The sequence below is a fragment of the Ovis canadensis genome, chromosome X (assembly GCF_042477335.2).
Source record: "Ovis canadensis isolate MfBH-ARS-UI-01 breed Bighorn chromosome X, ARS-UI_OviCan_v2, whole genome shotgun sequence".
Lineage (NCBI taxonomy): Eukaryota > Metazoa > Chordata > Mammalia > Artiodactyla > Bovidae > Ovis > Ovis canadensis.
The window spans coordinates 127,146,728-127,174,368 of record NC_091727.1 but is presented as its reverse complement, the minus strand read 5'-3'; the positions used below and the strand labels follow the sequence as shown (position 1 = coordinate 127,174,368).

Here is a 27,641-nt window from a genome sequence, read left to right as displayed (position 1 = left end):
ATTATCAAGATGAATTAATAAATTGACATTTTGGTTTCCAAAACATTGCTTTGTAACTTTAGATTGTGTGAAATGTGTCCCCCAGAGCTTAACCACTCCCTGGTTAAAACTGAAAAAATTGAGTTTTAGAGCCTGTAAAACTGAGGATTGTATCTTGGCAAGATCCCTTCAGGGTAGAAGCATCTCACAGCCTACAATTCATGCCCATTTCTTTACCATGTAAGTGACCACACTAATGAAATGCCACACATTTCTGAGTATACAGAAGAATTTCTAATTACTTAAAAACTTCTAGGAGGAATTTTGATTCTACCTCAATGTGATGTCCCAGAAAGGTTCCTCATAAGAACCTTCTATGTTTGCTCCCGAGCCTCGGCCCCCATCATCCAAACATAGGGAAGGAGATGCCTTTAAGAGTTCGTTATCACACTAAGATGAGATTCAGTAGAAAAAATAAGGGTCCAGAAACAGTAGAAACTCAGTTTCAAACCCCCAACCTGCTTCCTAAATTAGTATTTCTCAAAGTATGTTCCAGGGAGTATTAGTCCCTGGGGATGGACGTTGATAGTATTACATAAGAAAGAGCCCCGTGAACAATCAAGTTGTGAACCACTGGTTTAATCAAACGTGGATTCCCAAGTACAGAAATATTCAGAGTCCTTGCTAAGTTAATAGGCAATGTGAATCTCCAAGAGAGGGATGGGGGACACAGGGTTTTCGAAGTTTTGTGACTTCACTCACAGGGATGATGGTGAGGGGCTATGATGACAGTAGAAACATAGAAACAGTTTCTTGATCTCTGCAGAGCAACTGCCCCCAGCCCTGCTAACACCTTGATTAGGAAGATAATAACCTTTGCAATGTGTTTATCAGGTTGTGATCAGTCGGTGGACCACCCATAGTGATGGACCACGGAGTATAACCAAGGGAGCTTGTTAAAAGTGCAAACTTCCTAGCCCTGGTGGCTCAGCTAGTAAAGAATCTGCCTGCAATGCAGGAGACCTGGGTTCAATGCCTGGGCTGGAAAGATCCCCTGGAGAAGGGAATGGCTCGATTCAGTTCAGTTCAGTTGCTCAATCGTGTCTGACTCTTTGTGACCCCATGGACTGCAGCATGCCAGGCTTCCCTGTCCCTCACCAACTCCCAGAGCTTGCTCGAACTTACGTCCGTCGAGTCGGTGATGCCATCCAACCATCTCATCCTCTGTCATCCCCTTCTCCTTCTGCCTTCAATCTTTCCCAGCATCCAGGTCTTTTCTAATGAGTCAGTTCTTCGCATCAGGTGGCCAAAGTGTTGCAGTTTCAGCTTCAGCATCAGTCCTTCCAATGAATATTCAGGACTTATTTCCTTTAGGATAGGCTGGTTGGATCTTCTTGCAGTTCAAGGGACTCTCAAGAGTCTTCTCCAACACCACAGTTCAAAAGCATCAGTTCTTCGGCACAGCTTTCTTTATGGTCCCACTCTCACATCCATACATGACTACTGGGAAAACCGTAGCTTTGACTAGATGAACCTTTGTTGGCATGGGAATGGCTCTGTTTTTTAACATATTGTCTAGGTTGGTCATAGCTTTTCTTCCAAGGAGCAAGCATCTTTTAGTTTCATGGCTACAGTCACCATCTGCAGTGATTTTGAAGCCCAAGAAAATAAAGTCTTTCACTGTTTCCATTGTTTCTCCATCTATTTGCCATGATGTGATGAGACTGGATGCTGTGCTCTGAGTTTTTTGAATGTTGATTTTTAAGCCATTTTTTTCACTCTCCTCTTTCAGTTTCATCAAGAGGCTCTTTAGTTCTTCTTCGCTTTCTGCTATAAGGGTGGTGTCATCTGTGTATCTGAAATTATTGGTATTTCTCTCAGAAATCTTGATTCTAGCTTGTGCCTTATCCAGTCCAGCATTTTACATCATGTACTCTGCATATCATTGGAAAAGGCCCTGATGCTGGGAAAGATTGAAGGCGGGAGGAGAAGGAGACGACAGAGGATGAGATGGTTGGATGGCATCACCGATGCAATGGACATGAGTTTGAGTAGGTTCCAGGAGTTGGTGATGGATAGGGAAGCCTGGCATGTTGCAGTCCATGGGGTCACAAAGAGTCAGACGCGACTGAGCGACTGAACTGAACGGAACTGAACTGACTCTGCATATAAGTTAAATAAACAGTAAGTGGAGAGTTCTGACAAAATGTGGTCCACTGGAGAAGGGAATGGCAAACCACTTCAGTATTCTTGCCTTGAGAACCCCATAAACAATATGGAAAAGGAATGGCTACCCACTCCAGTATTCTTGCCTGGAGAATTCCAAGGACAGAGGAGCCTGGCGAGCTACAGTCCATGGGGTCACAGAGTCGGACAGTCTGAACGACTAACACTCACGTGCTCACTCATACACACACGCACCAGGCTTACTGAATTAGTATTTCTGAAGATAGAGTGCAGGAACCTACCTTTTAAAACAGGTAACTGGAATAATTCTGAGACACACTTAGGTTTAAGGACCATGGCATTCTGGTGAAATCGGGCTTCCACAGCAGTGAAACACAGATTCAACTCTAAATGTTCATTTACAATTCCAGCCAATAACCAATTACAATATTGCATTCTTATAGCATGATCTGTAGACTTTAATTTGTATGACAATATCGTTTTATATGGCTTGATTTAAATCAAAACAGTTATGGCAAAATTTATTAATCCTGCTCTCCTGAGACAATTTATGTAATAAATCTTGAGGAGAATACAATAACCTCTACTATCTTAACTTGATCTCTAAAGGTCCCTTTCAGCTCAACATTCGATTCTATGAAGTTCCTAGGGCTTCAAATCTGTTTGTCACAAACACATCACTCTTTACTGACTAAACTTATTTCTCTTCTTCCAGGCAACAAGTTTCTGACAAACACTGGTTGCTGGTGATTTTCCTGAATGTTTTTTTTTTTTTTTTTAAATAACAGCTACCTTCTTACCATGTTATTGTGAAGAGTGAGTGAGAAAATATATGTGAAACACCAAGCAGAGTGCCTGACTCAAGGAAGTGGTTAATAAATGTTCATGTCACCTTCAGTGCACTGACAATAATATCTCTTAAATTATTGACGAGATAACATGGGAGAGCTGCAGCTGAATGAAAACGAGGGAATCAGCTGTACTGACAATATCAGGGTTTTGAGGGGCTGCCAGGGAACTGGCTAGAGTCCCAGTCTCCAAGGGCAGGCTCAGCTGCAGACAGTAAGATGGCTTGGGGAGAGTGTGAGTTCCTGCAACACACACCTTGGAGAAACGGTGCAATGAGTGAGGTTTTGGCCTAAAATTCAGGTTCTAATCCTCAACATGATTCCTAACTTAGTGTTTCTCAAAGTTGTTCCATGGAATATTAGTCCTTGGGGATGAATCACACATCTTATGAATAAGAGTGTTATACAAGAAAGAGCCCTATGAACAGGCAAAGTTGTGAACTGCTGGATTAGTCAAATGGGGTTTCCCAACTATAGGAATATTCAGAATCCTTGATATGTTAACAGGCAATGTGGATCCCCATGAGAAGGATGGGAAACACAGGGTTTTCAAGGTTTTGTGACTTCACTTACAGGGATGATGATGAGGGCCTAGTGGTTTTGAGGAACACAATCGTGAGAACACTGCTTAAGGCCACTGGTGCCCTTCTACTTGGTAACAGGAATGACTGCTTTTTAGCCCTTTCATGACCAAAGTTAACAAGAGAACAGTTAAGTGCTGAACTGTTCTCAGTCCCCTAGTGTCGTCCTTGTTTTCTTTGTACAGCTTAGATCCTATGTGCACCATTATATTCACTGTTTTGCACACACCCTATATCTCCCTTGCCTCTCTCCACCCCCATCTTAGTTGAGCAACAGACACCTAATCCTGGTTAAATCCAACTCTCTATCTATTCCAAACCTGCCCCAGCAGCTGAACAAGATTAGAAAATACTTAAAACCATGCTAACTAGTCTCACTTTCAATTCATGACCATTAACCTCAAGTGGGCCCTTCATGCTACCCTCTAATTTTCCTACATTTTCTTCATTCAACCGTTCTTAAACTCTCTCTGATGGCTGTTTTGCATCTGTATGTGCCTGCTCACTCAGTTGTGTCCAACTCTTTGTGACCTCATAGATTGTAGCCCGCCAGGCTCCTCTGTCCATGGGATTCTACAGGCAAGAATACTGGAGTGGGTTGCCATTTCCTTCTCCAGGGGATCTTACCGACCCAGGGATCGAATCTGCGTCTCTTGCATTTCCTGCATTGGCAGGTAGATTCTTTACCACTGAGCCACTGGGGAAGCCCAATGACTGTTTTACACCTTCCCTATCCTCCTCCCAAACCCCTTCCCCTATCCTCATTCTCAGCTGCTGGCTCTGCTTCTCATTTCACTGAGAAAATAGAAAATGTCGGAAGAGAACAAGTGCAGACTCTTACCATGGTATCTACAAACCTACTTGTATCTCTATCCACATACCCTGCCTCCTGCTTGTCAACCTTGCCTTCCTGCTTGTCACTAGGAATGAACTGTCTGCAATTCCACCAATGGCTGACTCCTTCACTTGTGTACTACATCTTTCCCCTTTTGAACTTAGCAAGGTCATGACTCTAGTCATTTTTCTCTCCCTCTATGACATCAGCGATTTTTCTCTCACCAAACCAACATCTCCAATGTTAAGAAACAAAACAAAACTTTTCTCTGCCTCAGCTACAGCCCCATTTTTTTCCCCTCTCTCCTTAAAGCAAAACATATTTTCTCCTACTAGTCTCTCTTGAACCCTCTCCAATCAGGCTTTTGCCCCCAGCACTCCACCAGAATGATTCATGTCAAGGTCAATAGTATCTCCTCAGTGTTAAATACAATGATCCTTTTTCTGTTCTCATTTTATTTGACCCAGCAGCAGCATATGACACAGTTGATCACTCCCTTCTTGAAACAGTTTGTTCTCTTGGCTTCTGAGACACCACTCTGTATTGGTTCTTCTCCTACTTTGCTAGCTATTCTTTCTTAGTATCCTTTGCTGGGTTCGCCTCATCTTTCTAACCATTAGGCTGTCTAATTGGCCTCTCAACTCAAAATTCTCCAAAACCAAAATGACTATTTTCCTTAGACCTGTTTATCCCTCAGTCTTCTTTACCCATGTTTCTAGAATTTCAGGCCAAACTTGGAGCCTTCCTTGACTCCTCCCTTTTTCTCACACCTCACATGGAATCTATCAGTGATACTGTGGGTTGAGTCTTTCAAAACATATTTAGAACCTGATCACTTCTTGCTATTTCTGCTGCTACTGCCTTAGTCCCAGCCAGCATCATTTCTTGTCTGGACCATTGCAAAATCCTTTGTGTGTGTGTGTGTGTGTGTGTGTGTGTGTGAGTTGGTCAGTCGTATCTGACTCTTTGTGACCTCGTGAACAGTAGCCCGCCATGCTTCTCTATTCATAGGATTTTCTAGGCAAGAATAGGAGTTGGTTGCCATTTCCTTTTTCTTCTCCAGGGCATCTTCCCGACCCAGGGATTGAACCTGGGTCTCCTGCACTGCAGGCAAATTCTTTACTGTTTGAGCCACCACGAAAGTCCCAAATCCATTAAATGTGTAAATCAGATCAGGTCATGCATCTGCTTGAAGCCTGCCCATGGCTTTTTATATTGTTCGAGATAAAAGCAAAGTCTTTAGAATCACTTAGAAGATTCTACAGGAGCTGGCTTCTTCCCCGTTACCTCTCTGAACTCAACCCTACCATTCTCTCCCTTGATTACTCAGCTTCAGCCATATGGCCTGCTTGCTGTTTCTCAGACATGCCAAGGTAACTCCCAGAGGGCCTTTGCTGTTCCCTCTAACTGGAATGTTCTTTCCCCACAGAGGCTTACTCACTTGCTTCCCTCAGGCCTCTGTGCAAATGATACTACCAGTGACATTTCCTCGACTATCTCATTTAAAAATTGCCATTTTCTGCATGTTTTTTTTTATCACTTCCCATTGCTCTATTTTTCTCCACAGCACTTCTTTTTTCTGATATATTAATATTTGCTTGCTTGTTCATTATCTCTCTCCACCACTAGAATGTAAACTTCAGGAATACAGGGATTTTATTTGTCACTGCTCTATCCCCAGTACCTACCCCAGTGCCTGGCACATGATAGATGCTCAGTAAGTATCTGTGAAACAAAAAAGAATGTATATCTTTCAATGGAAAAGACCCATACCTTTTATCAGATTAAAAGGGGCCTGAGACCCAAAATGGTTAATTATCAATCACTATGTGTTAGTTGCTCAGTCATGTCTGATTCTTTGCAATCCATGGGCTGTAGCCTGCCAGGCTCCTCTGTCCCTGAGATTCTCCAGGCAAGAATACTGGAGTGGGTAGCTGTTCCCTTCTCCAGGGGATCTTCCCAACCCAGGGATCCAACCTAGATCTCCTGCATTACAGGCAGATTCTTTATCATCTGAGCCACCAGGTAAGCCCCAATAATCACTATCCCGAGTCTAAATCTGCCTTCCTGAAACGTATACCCATTAGGCCTAGTTCAGCTATTTGGAGCCTGATACAAATGGGACAGGCTACAGATGTTTGCCAAGTGAATGAAAGTATAAGACAAAATAAGTCTACTCCCTCTTCTTTGTGCTAGCTTTTGGTTGGCTTGGAGAAAGTCATCATGTCCTTCTAAATCATCTCTTCTGCAATGCAAAAACTCTTAATCTGTCATGGTTTCCAAACCCACCTTCTTTGCTCTCCCCTGGACAAGCTCTGATATGGATGTTCTCCTCCACATGTCTTCAGTGGCAAGTAGATAATTTTTAAAAACTGAGGTAGACCAGTTGTGAGACAATGGCAAGTAGTGGGACCTGTGAAGTCCATGCAGTTGTCTAAAGATATTCACATTCAAACTCAAGACAAAGTACATTTACAGGTCAATTTTGTCCCATGAGCTGACAGTTCGCAAATCTATTTGGAACTCATACAGTTTGTCAACACTCCCTTCACATTTTCCTCACTCCATGACCTCACCTTTGTCCTCCCTCATAAGCCCAACTATTTAATCACACAAGACTATTCTCTGCTTCTCAAATACCCCTTGTGATTTCTTGCTCTTATTCCTTTACCCATATGCGCTCTCTGCATAAAACGCCTATGTGGAATAGTCGCTATTTGTCTCTCCAGATCTACTGAAAAAAAAAAGTCTTTATTTTTTAGAGCAATTCTAGGCTCACAGAAAAATTGAGAGGAACATATAGAGAGTTTCCGGATACCCTCAATGGATCCACTTTTCACCCTTCTCCATTCTTTGTGTGTACCTCTAGAGGCTGACCTTTGTGGACTGTATTAACTGAGTTTTTTCTCTGAATTCTCACTGGATATGGCCAATAGGAATCATTAACAAGGGATTGGAGGGAATTCCCTGGCAGTCCAGTGGTTAAGACTCCACATTTCCACTTCAAGGGGCATGGGTGTGATCCCTGGTCGAGGGATACAAGGCATGGCAAAAAACAAAATAAACCCAAGGGAGACCAGAAGCAGATTAAAATCTGAATATTTATTCTCCTATCCCCTTCTCTGTGGAGTGGTAGCAGTTTGGTTGAGTCCTTCTAGAAGAATCTATCATAGGCCACAGACTTTTTTTGGCAGCCATCTTTTATAGCTACAGCTACTCTTTCTGGGTTCTGATAACTGCTCTTTCCTCTTGGCCCTTCAGGTATAAAGATGGTAAAGGCTCCCTGGGCTGTCTCACCATCCTTTCTTGATTTCCCTTAGCCCTGCTCACATGGTTGTAAACAGTCCCATCATTAAACTCCCCTCATGTTTCCTGTTTGAGTATGCTGTTTGTTTCCTACTAGACCCTTGACTGCCACCTTGCCCTGGTGTCTATTCGGTGAACTCCACTTTGTTCAGGTCCCAGCTCCCCTGTGAGACTTCCCTGAGTGCCCTTCCTTCTGAGAAAGTTAGATATTTCCCCAGCTCCTTGAGAACATTTCTTACAGCACTCTGATTGTTTATGCATGTGTCTCCCATTAGATCTTGAGCTTCTTAAGGCAGGGAATGAAGCTTATTCATCATTATTATCTCAGCTCCTGGCCAAGCGCATACTTGGTACATGCTGGTTATCTTTTCTTTTGGAGAGAAAGGGGATGAAGTTGGAGAGGGAATGTTTGGTTTTTTCTTTATTCAAATTATGTATTTTTAAAAGAAATGCCTACTTATTATTTTTTAAATTATAACTAAAGGAAAAAGAGTGAAGTAAAAGTCTATCCCTCATATCCATGCTAGAATTAATCATAGTAATGGTCTGTGGTGGGCATCCTCCCAGTACCTTTTCTGTGTACAAAAATGTACATATTTATATATACACAATATAGACACCCATCTCTGTTTCATGCTTTTTTTCACTTAACAATGCAACAGTCTGTATTCTATGTCAGCTCATATAGGTATGCAGACCTACTTCATTATTTTTTATAGCTGAATTGTATTCCATTTGAAAACTATATCATAATTTATTTAACAAATCCCATATTATTGGACTGTTAGTTATCTAATATTGGTCCCTATTAGAAGCAATGATTCTCAAAACACAGGGATACACTGAATAAAATTTAACCACAAAATATATAGCTGAACTCAAGAAGCAAGAAAGGAAAACTTCCAGATTCCAGAAACAAAAGTAGAACTCTAAACTCTAGCAATGAACACAAATTGAAGTGTTACAACTCACAGGGATAATGGAACCAGAAAAGCACCTTGGAGGCTGAGGTTTGGGGTCCTCTAAAGGGCTTGGAATTGACTTAGACCTGTGCTTCCTGCACAAAACAAGGAGCAGTGGAGACCTGCCTCATCTATGAATTGAAACCACCTTTGTCAATTAGGCAGATGCACAATAATAACAAATCTTGATCAGTACACACAATGTGCCAGGTACTGTTCTATATATTTTGCATATATTAATTTCTTTAATCTTCATAAAACTCCATTAAGGGAGGTACTGTTATAGCCCCCATTTTACAAATAATGGAGACAATGTTTAAGTATTAATAAATTGCTTAAGGTCACACTGCTGGGAAGTAGTAGGTATAAGATTCAGACCTAGGTATCCTGATTCCAGGATCCATAGTCTTTATTATGCTATACTACGTCACTACAAATGAGATGTAGGCCATCTTCCGTAGGACAGGGGTGAAAATAAACTCATCTCTAAGAAGTTTAAAACATTTAAACCTGAGCTACACACTATGAGAGCCAAATTCATAGTACCCATGTATTTCAGAAACCCTGAGCTGAGACCTTTACATAAAAACTTTTCCAGAACTGGGAATGCCATAGAACTCTGGCAGGGGCAAGTTAAAAACTGCCCACAGGGCCACCTCTTCAACTCAGAGTAAGATCCTCACAGCATGTAGCTCCTGTAGAAGATAAGCTCACATAGAAAATTATAAAGCACATGAAGAAGCCCATTACAATGAAAGTTAGTCAATATGCACAAGAAATGGGAGAATTCAATTCCAAGGAACTATGGACAATACAGCAATCCAAAAAGACTTCAAAATATTGTATATTTAAAGGTTTAAAGAGGAAAAAACTCCAGAATACACACATATATATATATATATATATATTTACATCATATATAATATGGTATATTTATATATGGACTTTCCTGGTGGCTCAGATGGTAAAGAATCTGCTTGCAATGTGGGAGACCTGGGTCCAATCCCTGAGTTGGGAAGAATATATGTATATATGAGTGTATATATATATTCCATCAAAGAATGGATGGAATACATGTATATATAAGGGATATATATAAGGGATTCCTTGGTGGCTCAGACAGTAAAGAATCTGCCCATGATGCAGGAGACCCAGGTTCGATCCTTGGGGTGGGAAGATCCCCTGGAGAAGGAAATGGCTACCCACTCCAGTATCCTTGCCTGGAGAATTCCATGGATAGAGGAGCCTGGCAGGTTACCGTCCACGTGGTGGCAAAGAGTTAGACACGACTGAGCGACTAACACTTATGAAAGAAAAGTTCTAGAAATGAAGACTATAGAAAATATGGGATGATCATTGGAAGACATTAGTTCTCATCCCATTAAAACATTACAAATTCAACTGACAGGTTAAGCTACAAATAAGGCATGAGTGAGGGAAGAATTAGTGAAATAAATAAAACTGAGATATTCATAAAATATAGAACAACACTATAAAAATGTTAGCATGAAAGAGAAATTAGAAGATACAGATGATAGAATAAGAAGCTCCACATACATCTAGCAGAAATACCAAAAAACAGGAAGAAGTAATGTTTGAAGAGAAATGGCTGTGAATTTCTCAGAACTCCTAAGATACGAGTCCTCAGGTGAAAATCCTGTACCTAATCCTAAACAGAATAAATGAAGACAAATTGATAACTTCTAGATGCATCATGATGGAACTTCAGGACATCGAGAATAAAAGGAAAATCTCAAAACTTACTAGAGACAAATAACACTGCATGGTATTTCTGTGGGATAAATTCTTAAAGGTGGAATTTCTGGAACAGAGGATAAGCACTTTGAAAAGAGATGGATGTGTTTGAAATGAATGAGTGAGTGAATTAATGAGCCAGTGGAGGCATTATTTCTCTCAATCTAGGCATGATGTTTCCTTTAGAATAGCCTGAGATTGTATCTCCCAGCTATCTATCTATTTATACATTTGCAATTGCATCACTACTATTGATTTATATTGAGCAGGAGGCCAATTAAAATCCCCAGGACTTTTTCAAATGAAGGGCTGTCAAATGAGTCCTTCTCTAGCGTGTACTTAGGCAATTAATTTTTAAAACTCGGATGTAGAACTATTTGGTTGCTGGTGAGATCATCGAGAGCTGGAGCCATTAAAGCAGGCTTCCTATAGGAAGTAAGACTTCAGCTAAGCAGGATTTATTTTATTTTTATTTATTTATTTATTTGGCTGTGCCGGGTCTTAGATGCGGCATGTGGGATTTTTTTAGTTGCAGCATATGGGATCTAGCTCTCTGTCCAGGGAGCGAACCCAGGATTCCTGCATTGGGAGCACAAAGTGTTAGCCCCTGGACCACCAGAGAAGTTCCATAAGTAGGATTTATTTTAGATAGAAGGGATACAAGAGAGCTTCCAGGTTTGTGGGATGGAGCTAACAGGAGTGATGAGGTGCACGAATAAGCCATAGGCTAGGAAATGAGGTTGGGGTGAATGTGTGAAAGTGGGGGGAGTAAAGAGAGTTCAAAGGCAAGGTGGGAATAGATTATGGAGGACCTGGAAGGCCAGGCAGTACGTTTGGACTTGATATTAATTGGGAGCCACTTCAGCATTTTAGAAAGGAAACTATGTTATCTGGCCAGCCAAAGAAACATGAACTCATCATGGAAGGAGTAAGGAGACTGGGCGAAATCATTGCTAACAGGTCATCCAGACAAGTAGTCAAGCTCATGAAACAGGTCAGAGACACTGGGGAGACTTGATGTTGAACCAACAGACTAGTGGAAACTATGTGTAATCAAACCAGCAAGGCTGAAAGTGGTGTTTAGAAAGAACAGTCTTAATAGCAAACTCAACATGCTTTAGAGCTGGATGCAGGAGAGCAAGAGACAGAAGTGGAGAGTGGCATAACTACAAGAATAAGCATTATTAGAAATTTTTATTCTAGTGCCGGCTCTACCTCCTGCTCATCACATGCAGATTATTTAAACATTGAGGTTAGTTTCTTCATCTGCAAATCTAAGTAAGTTCTAGATTCGGGAGTCTAGAGAGTTGTAACCAGTTCTGCTTTACTCACCATGGTATCCCTAAGCCCTAGTATAAGGCCTGGCAGATAGTAGAGCCTCACTAAATAGTGGTTGAATAGATGAATGAATGAGCAAAGGAAGGAAGGAAGGAACTAATGCCTGCCCTGCCTGCTTCATGAAGTTATTGTAAGATTCAGATGAGATCAGGGATGGGAAATTATGAAATTAAAAAAACAATCCTATGGTAAAATACTATAGCTACTACTGAGAAGTTTATTTTTTAAAATTAAATTAGAAGACTGGTTAGAGTACATCAAAGGTAAAATGAATGGTGGGCTAAGGATATCAAGTTTTCTTAGCATGGAAAGTAAGAAGAATAGCAAAAATGTAAGACACTTCAAGCGATTTTCTCAATTTAGGGAAAGAACACATCAGGATCTGTGTTCTGTACTGTGTTCTGTCCTTTGCACTCAATGTGTTCATGGTAGGGGTAATAATGGTGTTAATTACAGTTAACATTCTTAGACTACGTACAATGTGCTATGTCCTATCAGTCCATTACAAAAACCCTGCAAAGAAGGTATTAGGTTGGTACAAAAGTTCTAATGGTAATATCTCCATCCTATACATTTTATTGAAGTACAGTTCACTTACAACATTATATTAGCTTCAAGTGTACAACATAGTGATTTGAAATTTTTATAGATCATTTACCATACAAAGCTATTATAATATTGTTGACAGTTATTACATTATAATAGAATATGTTCTCTGTGTTGTACATTGTGTCCCTATGACTTATTTGTTTATAACTGGTAGTTTGTACCCCTTAGTCCATTTCACCTATTTCATCCATCTCTTTACCCCCTCCCCATTTTAGAGATGAGGAAACTGAGGTTCAGAGAGGTGAAATGACTTGCTTAGAGCCGTAATGAGGAGGCTGAAGAGTTAGAAATTTTATCTCAAGTCTGTTTGTCTCTGAAGCCAGTGGGAAGAAGCTGAGAGTAAACAGATTTCTTCACACCATAAGGATGTCCTCGCTAGGGGACAGAGGAGTCCAACGATGGAATGGACTGCCTCCTGCGCTAATTTCTCTTCATCGGAAGCAGAATTACCACCTAATTTGCTGGGCCCAGCACAAAATGAAATAGCCATATGCCCATAAAGTAAGCTCTGACTGGAAGTCTTCAAGCACGAGTGAGAGAGCCTCTAGACAGGGATGTTAGAGAAGAGTCGACAGGAGCTGAGGCACTGGAAAAGATGACCTTAATCTGAGATTCTATTTTCCCAAATGGATTAGGGGAGCTTCCTGAGGTTGTTGGCTGACATGATACCTCAAAGGCCTTCAGATGAGGGAGAATTCTGCAGGGTAATGCAGGGATCCATGGTGCTGTGATCATCTGGGGTACCAAAAAACATGGTCTGCCCTGTCAGGAAGCACAAACATTCAGGAGAAACCAAAAAAAGAAACCCTTTAAGGGGATTAAGAGGCACAAACCTGCAGTCACAAAATAAATAAGCCCTGGGGATGTAACATACAGCATAAGGTACATGGGCAATAATATTGTAGTAACTTGGTACGGAGACAGATGGCTACTGTATTTACTGTGGTGATCATTTCATAATGAATGCAAACATCAAATCATTGTGTAGTACACCTGAAACTAAGATAATAGTATACATCAACAATACCTCGATTGAAAACAAACAAACCTCTTTTAGTGGTGGTGAGACATCATAGAAAGGGTCAGATGTGGGTTCAAATTCTCACTCTGCCACTTCCTAGCTAGTGTATGCCTTTCAACAGTCACTTGAAACTCTGACACTGTTCTCTCACCTACAATATGACCGTAGTGCCTTCCTTGCTGGTTGTGGTGAGATTCCATTGAGATGATTCAAGTCAAGTGCATCTGGCACTTGAGAAATCTGCAATGAATATTAGTCATTATTTTTTTCTGTTACTGAAGGAGGTATGAGATTTGGTCATTTGCTTCTCCTTGAGCTCAGTAGATAAGTCTTTCAGATTCCACCTCGGGACACAGAAACTCCTTCCCACTTGGAGCTTCCTAATCACAACCCGATCCTGGCAGTGGGCTCTGGGTGAATGTAGAACAGAGCTGCTAGTGGACAGTAGTAATGAACCTTCAAGGGAAATAACACTCTCAAGGTTTTCCCTCACCCTGAAGATATTCCATTACAGAAGACGGCTATTTAAACCCAATCTTGAAATCCTGCCAGGAGAATGTTTCACCTACGCCGACTTTTTACAGGATCAGTAAGAATAAAATTCACTCCTGCCAGGCAAACTATATGTTAACCACTTGGGAGAGGAAGAACCTTAATACCTCTCTATTTGCCTGTAAGACCTCTGTCCACCTCTTCATAATTCTTTGAAACAGCCGGCATAGCAGAGCACAGATGCCCAGAGTTTTCTAGGAACTTCCTTGGGCCTTACGCGGTACAGAAAGAATGGAATGAAAACTAAGGGAACATTGCAGTAAGTCACTGAATAGCTTGGCTTCTTTTTTGTTTTTCTTTTAAACAACACCCAAAAGCAAACCATTAATCGACTGGGCAAAAGGCTGGAACTATTATATACTAATCCCCATCCCTCTATGTCCATGTGCTGTGGAGTATTTTCTTACTCAGGACAGGTGGAACATTTCTTTTGCTTCTGTTTGAAAAAATGCTTTTCATTTGGCCTTGGGCTCATCTGGTAACGTCCCTTTCCACTAGATTACATAAGTCATATATCATCACCAATTTTGATTTGTACAGGGAGTCTGGATTTGAATATCTACCCTCACCTCCAGTATCTCTCCATTTTGGTCCTTTCGTTCAGCTACCTTGTGGACATTCATTTTGAAATCTGACATACTTACCCTGTTCAGTTTCTTCTGCCACGGTGTGGTACAGTTTGTTGGCCATAGATATGAAATATGTCCATTATGACTTATCTTTGGGAGGTGGGGGAAGTCCTTAATGTTGGAGAGAGAAACAGAGTAGGTTGTGGAAATTCACTGAATGTTTATTTAACTGATGGCCCTACTCTTTCACATCCCTTCCCTGCCTCCCATTCCCTGGACTACTACCTTAGCTCAGTTCTTTTTCCCTTTCTCCTGGACAGTGGTGATAGCCTTCTAACCAGGTCTTCCAGGTCCAGCTTCATCCTCTTCAAATGATCCTAAACATAGCTGCCAGTCATCTCTATAAGCCTCAGCCCTTGGCTAATGATCTTTAGTGACCACCCCTCTACCTACTGGGTAACGTGCAAACTCCTCATCCTGGCGCTCAAGGCTCTCCACAGAATATGTGCTCACCGATCTTCCTTTCCAGCCTTCTCTGCCCTTCCTCTTTTGCACACAGCTTTGGTTTCAGCCAAACCTGACCACTTATGGTTTCCAGAGCACACCCTCTGCTCTCCCACTTCAATGTTTCTTCCACTCCCCTCCACCAAATTCTCTATTCACAATCTTATTCATTCTTTAGTGCCCATGTCAAATGCCTCCTACTTTATGAAGCCTTTCCAGGATCCTTCAGCTGGATGTGAACTTTATTTTCTGTGGACTTCTACAGCATTTAGAATTTCTTTTAAGACACTCATCATATGATGCCTATTATGGTTATAGGTATTATAATAATTACTTAGCATTTTGAGTGCTTACTATGTGACAGCTACTGTAGGCATTATATTTTAGGTATTATATATATTGTTGTTGTTCAGTTGCTAAGTTGTGTCCAACCCTTTGCAACCCCATGGACTATAGCCCACTAGGCTCCTTTGTCCATGGGATTTCCCAGGCAAGAATATTGGAATGGGTTGCCTTTTCCTCCTCCAGGGAATCTTCCCAAACTAGGGATTGAACCAACGTCTCCTTTATTGGCAGGTGGATTCTTTACCACTGACTCACCTGGGAAGGCCATTATATATATTCAGTTCAGTTCAGTCACTCAGTCGTGTCCGACTCTTTGTGACACCATGAACTACAGCAGCCAGGCCTCCCTGTCCATCACCAACTCCTGGAGTCCACTCAAACCCATGTCCATTGAGCTGGTGATGCCATCTACCCATCTCATCCTCTGTCGTCCCCTTCTCCTCCTGCCCTCAATCTTTCCCAGCATCAGGGTCTTTTCAAATGAGTCAGCTCTTAGCATCAGGTGGCCAAAATATTGGAGTTTCAGCTTCAACATCAGTCCTTCCAATGAACACCCAAGACTGATCTCCTTTAGGATGGACTGGCTGGATCTCCTTACAGTCCAAGGGACTCTCAAGAGTCTTCTCCAACACCACAGTTCAAAAGCATCAATTCTTCGGCGCTCAGGATTCCTCACAGTCCAACTCTCACATCCATACATGACCACAGGAAAAACCATAGCCTTGACTAGATGGACCTTTGTTGACAAAGTAATGTCTCTGCTTTCTAATATGCTGTCTAGGTTGGTCATAACTTTCCTTCCAAGGAGTAAGCGTCTTTTATTTTTTTTTTTATTATTTTTAAAGTTTTTTATTTTTTAAATTTTAAAATCTTTAATTCTTACATGCATTCCCAAACATGAACCCCCCTCCCACCTCCCTCCCCATAACATCTCTCTGGGTCATCCCCATGCACCAGCCCCAAGCATGCTGTATCCTGCGTCAGACATAGACTGGCAATTTAATTCTTACATGATAGTATACATGTTAGAATGCCATTCTCCCAAATCATCCCACCCTCTCCCTCTCCCTCTGAGTCCAAAAGTCCGTTATACACATCTGTGTCTTTTTTGCTGTCTTGCATACAGGGTCGTCATTGCCATCTTCCTAAATTCCATATATATGTGTTAGTATACTGTATTGGTGTTTTTCTTTCTGGCTTACTTCACTCTGAATAATCAGCTCCAGTTTCATGCATCTCATCAGAACTGATTCAAATGAATTCTTTTTTACGGCTGAGTAATACTCCATTGTGTATATGTACCACAGCTTTCTTATCCATTCATCTGCTGATGGACATCTAGGTTGCTTCCATGTCCTGGCTATTATAAACAGTGCTGCGATGAACATTGGGGTACATGTGTCTCTTTCAATTCTGGTTTCCTCAGTGTGTATGCCCAGCAGTGGGATTGCTGGGTCATAAGGTAGTTCTATTTGCAATTTTTAAAGGAATCTCCACACTGTTCTCCATAGTGGCTGTACTAGTTTGCATTCCCACCAACAGTGTAGGAGGGTTCCCTTTTCTCCACACCCTCTCCAGCATTTATTGCTTGCAGATTTTTGGATCGCAGCCATTCTGACTGGTGTGAAGTGGTACCTCATTGTGGTTTTGATTTGCATTTCTCTAATAATGAGTGATGTTGAGCATCTTTTCATGTGTTTGTTAGCCATCCGTATGTCTATATGTCTGGCACAAAGACAGACATATAGATCAATGGAACAAAATAGAAAGCCCAGAGATAAATCCACACACATATGGACACCTTATCTTTGACAAAGGAGGCAAGCATATACAATGGAGTAGAGACAATCTCTTTAACAAGTGGTGCTGGGAAAACTGGTCAACCACTTGTAAAAGAATGAAACTAGATCACTTTCTAACACCGCACACAAAAATTAACTCAAAATGGATTAAAGATCTAAATGTAAGATCAGAAACTATAAAACTCCTAGAGGAGAACATAGGCAAAACACTCTCAGACATAAATCACAGCAGGATCCTCTATGATCCACCTCCCAGAATTCTGGAAATAAAAGCAAAAATGAACAAATGGGATCTAATTAAAATTAAAAGCTTCTGCACAACAAAGGAAAATATAAGCAAGGTGAAAAGACAGCCTTCTGAATGGGAGAAAATAATAGCAAATGAAGCAACTGACAAACAACTAATCTCAAAAATATACAAGCAACTTATGCAGCTCAATTCCAGAAAAATAAACAACCCAATCAAAAAATGGGCCAAAGAGCTAAATAGACATTTCTCCAAAGAAGACATACCAAGGAGTAAGCGTCTTTTAATTTCATGGCTGCAGTCACCATCTGCAGTGATTTTGGAGCCCCCCAAAATAAAGTCTGACACTGTTTCCCCATCTGTTTGTCATGAAGTGATGGGACTGGATGCCATGATATTTGTTTCCTGAATGTTGAGCTTTAAGCCAACTTTTTCACTCTCCTCTTTCACTTTCATCAAGAGGCTCTTTAGTTCTTCTTCACTTTCTGCCATAAGGATGGTGTCCTCTGCATATCTGGGGTTATTGATATTTCTCCTGGCAATCTTGATTCCAGCTTGTGCTTCCTCCAGCCCAGTGTTTCTCATGATATACTCTGCATATAAGTTAAGTAAGCAAGGTGACAACACACAGCCTTGATGTACTCCTTTTCCTATTTGGAACCAGTCTGTTGTTCCATGGCCAGTTCTAACTGTTGCTTCCTGACCTATTTTTCTGGAACTCTCTTCCTTTTTCCATGATCCAGCAGATGTTGGCAATTTGACCTCTGGTTCCTCTGCCTTTTCTAAAACCAGCTTGAACATCTGGAAGTTCACGGTTCACATATTGCTGAAGCCTGGCTTGGAGAATTTTGAGCATTACTTTACTAGCATGTGAGATGAGTGCAATTGTGTGGTAGTTTGAGCATTCTTTGGCATTGCCTTTCTTTGGGATTGGAATAAAAACTGACCATTTCCAGTCCTGTGGCCACTGCTGAGTTTTCCAAATTTGCTGGCATATGGAGTGCAGCACTTTCACAGCATTGTCTTTCAGGATTTGAAATAGCTCAACTGGAATTCCATCACCTCCACTAGCTTTGTTCGTAGTGATGCTTCCTAAGGCCCACTTGACTTCACATTCCAGGATGCCTGGCTCTAGGTGAGTGATCACACCATAGTGATTATCTGGGTCATGAAGATGTTTTTTGTACAGTTCTTCTGTGTATTCTTGCCACCTCTTAATATCTTCTGTTTCTGTTAGGTCCCTACCATTTCTGTCTTTTATTGAGCCCTTCTTATATATATTACAAGTTCTCAAATTTTTTGGCTGCAGGACCTTTAGATGATTAACAATTATTGAGGACCTCAAAGAATGTTTATTTGGTTTATATTTGTCAATATTTACCTCATTAGAAATTGAAACTGAGAAATTTTGAAAAATTGTTTATCAGTGTATTAAAAAAGTAGTAAACCCATTGCTTATGTTAATATACAAATCTTTTTAATGAGAAATGACTACATTTTCAAAAACCAAACAAATTCAGTGAGAACAATAGCATTATTTTTCATTGTACAAATCTTTTAAACAGCTAGATCAATAGAAGCTAGCTAGATTCTCATATCTGCTTTTGTATTCAATCAACAGATCATATAACACATCATATAGTCTCTGGAAAACTCCACTGTACACTTGTGAGAAGATGAGAATGCCAAAAGTAACATGCGACTGAGTATTTTTATGAAAATTGTTTTGACCTCACAGATCTCCAGGAGTTCCTGACCTTTGAGAACTATTTGTTGTCATTAAAGAGCTAACATATATGAAGTGGTTAGAATAGTGCCTGACACACAATAAGCAGTATATAGGTGTTTGCTATTATTATCTTCCTGATCTTTGCAGTCCTCCCCCAACATGAGGTAGGTTTCATTATCCCCATTTTGCAGGTGGGAAAACCAAGGCATAGAGAAGTTAAATAACTTCCCCAAGGTTATGCAGGAAGTAACAGGCAGAGGCAGAACCTGGATTTGAAGTCACTAAGTCTTTCCTCAGCACCTGGGCTCTTAAGCACTTTGCCAGACTGCCTCTTCACCTACTGAGTGAAGGAGTTCAGGGCAAAGGTGATGTGTTTTCATATCTATATCCCCAAGATCTGATTCTGATCCACTGAACCTTGAGTAATCCTGGCATTTTTGAATGGCTGTTGGAAAGCAGTCTCTAAAAGTTAAATCTTGAGGGTTTTGAAACTGACCCTGAGGGTCTATGGAAGGTCAGAAAGTTAGAGGAGAAATCCATGCACTTTAGAATAAGACAGACATGGATGGCTTCCAGCATCAGTACTCTCACTGTCTAGTTGTGTTATCTTAGTCTGGTTTTTAATCTATTTTAACCTCAGTTTTGTCTTCTGTATGGTGATAATAAACTTTCTCATAAGTTGTTATATAGATTAAATGTGATAATGTATGTAAAGCACCTGATACATAATAGATGCTAAGTAGCAGTTAGCTTGCTTTATTCTTCTTTAGATCTCACTAGTATGTAACCTCCAGGAAGGCAGGGATTTTTGTCTGTTTCGGTCACTGCTATATTGCGGGAGCTCACAACCGTGCCTGGTCCACAGTAGGTGCTCAATAAATGAATGGATGGTTCTATCTGAGTCAGCATAGTACAGAATACATAGCAGGAAGCTCAATATTATGCTAAATTTATTGAATTGAATAGTAGTGCTGATTGGAGCAATTTCATTTCCATCGATAACTGCTTGTGAAGACCCCAGGGTGGAGATGATTATGTCTCCAACTGCCCGTCAGCTGCCAGTTGGACGTGCCCTGGAGGCTGCCCAATTCCCTTCTGTGAATTGTTCTCCAGGAAGACACATTGGAGTGGTCCTTAGAGACACTGACTCGGTGGCTGGGTGCCTCCCACAGCTGGCTCTGCCAATCTGCCAGAGCATCACTTTTCTTAAGAGCAAAGCACAGCTTCTTTGCATCCCCTGCTCACTCTGGCTCTCTGTTCCTGTCACTTTGCTCACCACTCAAATGACATTTTGAGCCCCTCACTGGTTTTCTCTTAACAATAGGACTGCTCTTTCACAGTACTCTGTATCACACCACCTCCATCCACTTTTCACTGCACCTTCGAATTGTTCTCTAGTGTTGATTCTTGATTGCTTTCCATTTCTCTGAGAGCTTTCAGGGAGAGACTTTCCATGGTCTACTTTCTTAGTAAATGGTTTAGTGAGATTCTGATTTTCATCTGATGTTAATTCTCAGTTGAAAGACAAAGCCAAAAAGAGGATCTGCTTTCAACTCTTCTTTGAAATTACAAGTCACGGAAGTCTTCTGTCAGGTTACCGCCTTTCTGTCAACAGATTCTTCACTTTCTCTTAGTGATGACTTGTGGCTTGAGAACTAGAGAACACTGTAGCCCACCATGGCTTTCTGCACAGTCCTCTTTTGCTCCTTTGGATCCACTCTGGGCCTCCCTTTGAGTGACCCAACTTCCCTGGCATCCGATTGACTTATTTTGAAAATAAGTCTTCTTTCCTCAACTTCCTCTGAAATGTAACTGCTGAAGTGAATAACCCCACCCCACTGCCCCACAACACATATATCCTCTCTCTGTCACACACATGCATGTACACATGTTTGAACATGGGCACATACAGACACACTCTTGACATATTATTCTTCATTTAAATAGACTGTCTGATATTGATGAATCACAATTCAAGAATTTCTAATGCAAAATGCATGGATGGCTTTGGGTGGTCTGTGAAGCCCGTGAAACATATCCATTTGATAATTTATTGAGCATCTACTATATGATAGATATTGTGGTAGATGTAGGTAAACATATATAATATATTCCTCACTCTAAGTTTGAGGATAAATTATTATGATCCACACTTACTGATGAAGACTTTTTTTCTCGGTGAGGGAACATGACTGGCCCACGATCATGCAATCAGGACTTCCCTGGTGATCCAGTGATTTAGATGCCATGATTCCAATGCAAGGGGTGTGGGTTTGATCCCTGGTCTGGGAACTAAGATCCCACATGCCATCTGGCCAAGGGGAAAAAAGAAAAGAAGGCACCAAGATCATGCAATCAGCAAGTGGTAAATCTGAGTTGGAAAGCCAGGTTGATTCCTTATCATCATCAGCTTCCAGGCACAAAGGAGCAGTTGATAGCAGTCGATGTTTCAAAAGATGAGAATGGGGCAAGGTAAGAAAGCTAGAATGAATAATATGACTAGAAGTACTGAAACAAACATGGGAAAGTGTAGCTCCATGTACAAGAGTAGTAAGAGTTAAGGTTGTCAAATTATGTTGAGGATAGAACATACAAGCTTTAGAAATTTGAACTTCTTTCCACCAACCTTATGAAGCAATGGCAGATTTTGGAGTCAGACAATAGTATAATCAGAGGTCCTTTAGGAAGATTAATCTGATTCAGGTCTGAATTCACGCCTCCTCTGTGCTGTTGATAGTATTTTTTTTTTAGAAAAATCCTTTGCCAAGAATTATGTAGTCCATACCTGTGCTTTGGTTAGAATTCTCTCTTTGTTTTTAAATACTGTAGCAAAAATTCAGAAGGCTATGTGGGAAAAACAGAGACAGAAGAAACGAACCACATGCAAACACAAGATAATTACACACAAGTCTGGGAAGAAAGAGCACAGTGGGTCATGATGAACTTTATGGAACAGAGTGTGAGTAAGCAGTGTGCCAATCATAAAGGAAAGAAACAGCAACCAAAACACCACCAGCAACAACAAGAAACAAAGGCCACCAGGGTCTGGGAGACACGGGTGAGGGTGGCAGAAATGGCACTTTTAGACTTTCTGATTCCTTTTCTTCAAAGAGCGGAAAAGAAACTACAAAGAAGGCAAGGGAGAACCATGGAGCTGAGCGCTAGACTAAATGAGAAAAATAGAAGAGAAATAAAAAGGAAGGGTATAACCTGTAGCTAGTATGGTATGTCAGCCCACTGAGACAACCAATGCAAGCTTACTGGCATTAGACGGCCATATTGAAGGTAGATAAGTGTCGTAAACAAATCTTCTGCTGGTAATTAGTTTGTCAAATTAGTTAGCTATCTCCTAGAGTCCTCGCTTGTCTATATTCATTTGGTCACCAAGATGTTATATGTCTACCTCAGAAGGCTGTCCTGACTCAATGCCCTTCTCCTGACTCCCGCTGACAGGGCCACTGTGTTAATTAAATTCCATATCCTCTCTGATCTGGGCCATTAGTCTCTTCCTCCCTCTAGTTCAGGCTTTAATCTGTCTCAAGACTGAGCTTTCTAATACTTCCCTGCTTATCAACTTTCTGTGGTGGACCATTGCCTATGGGACACAGCAGAATTCCCTCAGTTTTGCACAATGACTTGATAAAGAACCAAAGGATTCCCCCAGACTAATAGATGAAGGGACAACTAAGGAACTATATCTGGGATGAGAAACTCTTGAAACAAGCCAACTAACAGCTTTTCCCTCCAGATATCAGATCATCTTTCTTTCTAGTATGTGTGTATAGGGTGAGTGTGTGTTGAGTAACTTCTGCTTGCACTGAGCTTAATGGTAGGTTGGAGAAACGTATCTGGCTGCCTGTCTCTCTCAAATGAATCTGAGGCAGATATCCTTGTTACAGTCTCCTTTCTCACCAGGGCTCATGTCCTTTCCAGAGAGTATACTCTTCCAACCTTCCTGCCCCGAAGAACTCTTATCCTTGCTTAGCAAAACTCATTTCCCAAGCTTGGAGAAAAGAAAGGACTCTTCAAAAAATCAGGGGTGAATTCAAAAGGGGGAGAATCTCCCAGTAGACATCATATTGGAGGTCATTTTTTGGTATCACTTCTACTGTGTACAAGGCCCTTCCCACTCTGATTACTTAGCTCACTTCTCCAGTCTCATCTTCCAGTTTCACTGCTGCTCCCACCCTTTCATAATCCTGACATATTCTAGATACTAGTCATGCTGAACTTTTCAACATTCCTCAGATAAATTAGGCCTTCACAGAAGTTCATGCACATGTTGTTCCCTCTGCCCAGAACACCCTTACTCCTCTTATCTCACCAGTAAATTCCTACCCTCCTTTAAGACACTGCACAACTATTTCATCCTGTGGGAAACCTCTCTCAACTGCCCCAGATAGAATTCATGAGCTTCTCCTTTGGGTTCCCATAGCATTTTTTTCCCAACCCTTATTATAGCACCATACTTTTCATGGAAATGCAATGTAATGAATAGAAGGCTAGGCTCTGGAGGCATACTGCCTGGTTTTGAGTCCTGATGGTGCTACATATGCTGCTATGTGATGTTGGGCCAATTACTTCACCTCCTTTTGTCTCACTTTCCTCAGCTATAAACTGGAATAAAGGAGATAATACTTACAAAGCCCTGAGAAAAGAGCCTGTCAAATTGTAAATGTTGGTAGTTGACATCATGTGTGAGTGTGTGTGCTATGTTGCTTCAGTCTCATCTGACTCTTTACAACCTTATGGACTGTAGCCCACCAGGCTCCTTTGTCCATGAGATTCTCCAGGCAAGAATACTGGCATGGGTTGCCATGCCCTCTCCTCCAAGGGATCTCCCCGACCCAGAGATCCAATCCACATCTCTTACGTCTCCTGCATTGTCAGGAGGGTTCTTTACCACTAGCACCACCTGGGAAGCCCCAGTTGACATCGTCATCTCTTCTAATGTTGTATTGTTCCTATATATATAGCATACTTGTATACACAGTATATTTTAATTATTATTCTACTATTCTTATAGCATTTTAAAACTTCTATGTGTTTATAGCTTGACACTCAACCAGTTTATAAGTATTATGAGGAGAGAAGACTTGTATTACCTTCTCCCCCATAGTACCTCATGTTGAGTATAACCTCATTAAATATTTGTTGGAGGCAGTATGTTGTAGTGGGAAAAGCATTAGAATCTTGACTCTGTTCTTAGTTGTTGTATGATCTCAATGTCCCGGAGCCTCGGTTTCCTCATCTGTAAAATGAGGTTGGTAATAAGTGTACCTACCCCATTGTTATTGTTGTTTAGTCGCCAAGTCATGTCTGATTCTTTGTGACCCTATGGACGGTAGCCCACCAGGCTCTGTCCATGGGATTTCCCAGGCAAAAATACTAGAGTGGATTGCCATTTCCTTCTGCAGGGGATCTTCCTGACCCAGGGATCAAACCACATCTCTTGCATTGGCAGGTGGATGCTTCACTACTGAGCCACCAAGGAAGCCCACCTACTGCATCAGTTCAGTTCAACCAGTTCAGTCGCTCAGTCGTGTCCGACTCTTTGCGACCCCATGAATCGCAGCACGCCAGGCCTCCCTGTCCATCACCATCTCCCGGAGTTCACTCTAACTCACATCCATCGAGTCCGTGATGCCATCCAGCCATCTCATCCTCTGTCGTCTCCTTCTCCTCCTGCCCCCAATCCCTCCCAGCATCAGGGTCTTTTCCAATGAGTCAACTCTTCGCATGAGGTGGCCAAAGTACTGGAGTTTCAGCTTTAGCATCATTCCTTCCAAAGAAATCCCAGGGCTGATCTCCTTCAGAATGGACTGGTTGATCTCCTTGCAGTCCAAGGGACTCTCAAGAGTCTTCTCCCACACCACAGTTCAAAAGCATCAATTCTTCGGCGCTCAGCCTTCTTCACAGTCCAACTCTCACATCCATACATGACCACTGGAAAAACCATAGCCTTAACTAGACGGACCTTAGTCGGCAAAGTAATATCTCTGCTTTTGAATATGCTATCTAGGTTGGTCATAACTTTTCTTCCAAAGAGTAAGCGTCTTTTAATTTCATGGCTGCAATCACCATCTGCAGTGATTTTGGAGCCCCCCAAAAATAAAGTCTGACACTGTTTCCACTGCATAGGGATGCTTTAAGGATTCAATAAGTCAGCATAGCACATGGTAAACATTCACTAAATGGTTGTTATTATCAACTTTGTATTTCCTTGCATTTATTTTTTAAAAAACTTTTTATTTTATACTAGAGCACAGGCAATTAACAATGTGATAGTTTCAGGTGAACAGCAAAGGGACTCAGCCATGCATATACATATATCCATTCTCTCCCAAATGCCTCTCTCATGCAGGCTGCTATATAACATTGAGCAGAGTTCCCTTGCCTTTGGCTTAATAAATACTTGTGCTTGATAAACAGACCTAGCTATCTTCCAGATAAGATTACTCCATATCCTCATAGGAATCAAGAGGAGAATGTGAGTCATCCATTCTGCTTCCTGGGTCACTTTGAACTGGGGCACCATCTCCCAGAAAGCAACAGACATGGCCAACTGATTCACGGTAAAGTCCTTTCTATAAGGTTACCCTAAAACACTCCTTCTGCCCTCATTGGACACAGTCTCTCCCATGCTATGCACAGGTTACATACTCTTCCTATGATGGGCAGAAGAAAGAGTTAAAAATCACAGCAAAGCCAGACAGTCTATACATCCATTCCTCTTGCATTTTCTTAGGCTTGCATAGGCTTTTCCCTTTTATTTGCTAATTAACTTTCCCTCCACTCTCTTCCAGTGTAGCCCATGCCTGTGCAGACTGTCTTCATCATGGCTCCAGCAGAATAAATGGAGAGATGACAAGCATTGACTATCTGGGTCCAATATAGCACTGCATTGAATAATGTGACATTCTATCTAGACTGAGATGGCCTGAATCAGACACCCACCTCCACCACTTAGTGTGAGAGCTCAGGCTAATCACTTAATGTTTGTGTAACTCCAGTTCCCCATCTGTCAAATAGGGACAGTGAAAATACCTTCCTCCTAGGGTCTTGTGAGGATTAAATGGGTTAATACATCTAGAACACTTAGAAGAATGTCACATAATAGGTGCTATATAAATATCAGCTATTATCATAATTTTAACAACTTTGAGACAAAAATTCACATACTATAAAACCATTAATTCACCCACTGAAAGTGTACAGTTCTGTGATTTTCATATAGTTACAGAGCTGTGTAACCATTACCACAATCTAACTTTGTAACCTTTTCAACACCCCAAAAGGAACCCTGTACCCATTAGCAGTCATTTTCATCCCTGATTCCCTTCCTCAGCCCCAAGCAATCACTAGTAGATTTGCCTCTTCTGGACATTTTATATAAATGGGCTCATATAATAGGTGATTTTTTTGTTGCTAGATTCTCTCACTTAGCATAATTTTGAGGTTCATCTAGGTTATAGCATGTATCAGTACTTCATTGTTTTTTTCGCCAAATAATATTTCATTGTATGGATATACCATATTTTGTTTATCCATTCATCATTTGATTGACATTTGGGTTATTCTCCACTTTTTGTTATTATGAATAATGCTGCTATCAATGTTCATTTAAAAGTTTTTGTGTGATGATATGTTTTCAGTTCTCTTCACTGTATGCCTAGGAGTGGAATTGCTGGGTCATATGGTTTGAGGAATTACCAAACTGTATCCCATAGCAGCTATACCATTTTACATTCCAGCTAGAGGTGGGAATGAGACTTCCAATTTTTCCACATCGTCATCACCACTTGTTATTACCTGTCTTATCTATTAAAGCCATCCTAGAAGGTGTGAAGTGGTATCTCATTGTGATTTTGATTTTCAGTTCCCTGATGGCTAATCATATTATCTCTTCAGTTGCTTATTGGCCATTCTTTTTAAAAGTATACTTTTTGTTGGCTTGCAAAGTCATTTAAGTTTTATGTGTACAATATTATACTTTCACTTCTGTATACACTACAGGGTGCTCACCATCAAAGTTTTAGTTTCCATTTGTCATTCTTACATCTTCTTTGGAGAAATGTCTATTCAAATCCTTTGCACATTTAAGATTAAGTTGTCTTCTGATTTTTTATCTATTTTTAAAAATTTATTATTTAATTGGAGGAAAATTGCTTTACAATGTTGTGTTGGTTTCTGCTATACAACCACACAATTCAGCCATAATTATACATATATCACCTCCCTCTTTATTGAGCTTTAATAGTTCTTTATATACAAGTCCTTTGTTATATGTAGGTTTGCATATAATTTCTCTCAAGAAAATGAAAAGCATGATGTCTTTTCACTTTCTTGAAGCTATTGTTATTAAATAGACATTTACAAGTTCACATATGATAAAGAGCACAGCCTGCAGAGGAGAAGATGAGATCTAAAAAACCAGCTGAGAGATGCTCTTAGGTACACTACCCTTCTCTA

General features: G+C 40.9%; 1 protein-coding gene across 1 annotated transcript in view; it reads left to right on the top strand.

The window, feature by feature from the left end:
* The window catches only part of TMEM164 (transmembrane protein 164), a 386,200-nt gene extending 359,182 nt beyond the window's left edge, over nt 1-27,018 (top strand). Inside the window, exon 9 of the mRNA XM_070290931.1 lies at nt 24,634-27,018. The gene's annotated coding sequence lies outside the window, so the exon portion shown is untranslated. The remainder of the gene's footprint in view (nt 1-24,633) is intronic.
* The last annotated feature ends 623 nt before the right edge of the window (nt 27,019-27,641 follow it).